The following is a 1,416-nucleotide window of genomic DNA, read 5'->3' as shown; positions in this document are numbered from 1 at the left end:
AGTATGAACTTCAACATACAAAATCCTCACCATGCACCCATTGCTGTGGCAGATAAGCTAGGGGCTCCAGGGGGAGCACCCTCACCCTCATTTCCCTTTTAACAGAATATTTATTCTCCCTTAAGTAGTTCATTGTAGAACACAGCCAAGGTCTCCAAGAAGGAGATAAACTCCTTGAAGCTCACTTACAAATCAGTGCCCTGGTCCAGACCATCCATAAGTGTTGCAATTTTTGCATCTTCAATTTCTTTTTTTTTTTTTTATTATGGGAGACCCAGGGAAATGGCTAATCTTTTATTGGAGGGAAGAAAACATTACAACACACCTCAAGTAAACCAGTCCAGGGGCTCAGTGACTAAACTGGTGGGGTACCAGCTTGTACTGGATTCCACAGTTAGGGCAATGCTGTGTCTCGCCTTTGTGAAGCCAGAACCAGATGACTGCACTGTTGTCCTCTTCACAGACACAGCCCACTATTCGCTTGTCAGTGATGGAAGGGACCAGGCTGGGTTCCTCCTTAGTCCCCGGAGCTGCCTTTGGGGCTAGGATATTGTATGGATCCAAATCATCCCTTGCAGCGATCACAATCTCTCTCTCCAAGCCAGTAGCCTGCTCCTCATCAGAAGGGGTACCTCCTCCAGTCACCATGGAGTGAGCGGCCACCTGAGCAGGGCCGCAGGCCACAAGGCCTGGACCACCAGCGCCCCGATGCCCCGCAGTAACCTTGAAGCCATCGGGCCTGACACAACTGCGACCGGTTGTAGCAGCAGCGCTTCTGGAATGAGTGCATCTTCAATGTCTAATATGGCAGAGTGGGAAATCCAAACTAAATTTTGGGGACCTGCTTTTCCCTCTTAATCCCCTCCCTCTGTTAGCCTCCCTTCACCACTACCCCTAACCCAACCCCCACCCCCAATCCCACAGCCTTCTCCTAAACAGGAAGTACTGTTGTCAGTTGTAATATGACTTTACTCTGCTTTTATATCTGAAACATTCATTATTCCACCCTTTTTTTTTATTATTAATCATGGGCTCCTTTTCCTACTTGGTCCTCTATCTTACTACTTCTTCGCTACAGAAATAAATAATAGGTATCTCAGATTTGTGCATATCTAGAATGGCTGAGAGCAATGGTTCCAATGGAAATTGTTATTGTCCATTGCTTTAATTTTCCAGGACCTACTCTCCCTTACCTACCTTCTCTCTCCAGGAACCAGGTGAGGTGAAATATAATGTGCCTCTCTCTCCACCCGTCACCAAGGAAATTATATTCTAATGAAAGAGATAACACATATAGAAATAAAGTTTCAGCTTTCAAGTCACATGGAAAAGTCACATTTTCCTTAGGGAGCAGCAATCAAGTAGAGAATAGTATCTTTTCTTTAATGTTATTTCCACAGACAAAATCATATACTT

At 45.1% G+C, this 1,416-nt stretch overlaps 1 pseudogene; it reads right to left on the bottom strand.

Moving 5' to 3' along the window:
- Positions 1-348: 348 nt before the first annotated feature.
- LOC114048258 lies at positions 349-746 on the bottom strand (annotated as a pseudogene).
- Positions 747-1,416: the final 670 nt, after the last annotated feature.

Source organism: Vombatus ursinus, unplaced genomic scaffold, assembly GCF_900497805.2.
Source record: "Vombatus ursinus unplaced genomic scaffold, bare-nosed wombat genome assembly UNPS02014792.1, whole genome shotgun sequence".
Taxonomy (NCBI): Eukaryota; Metazoa; Chordata; class Mammalia; order Diprotodontia; family Vombatidae; genus Vombatus; species Vombatus ursinus.
Note: the sequence above shows the minus strand (reverse complement) of the source record. Positions and strands in the feature narration are given on the sequence as shown.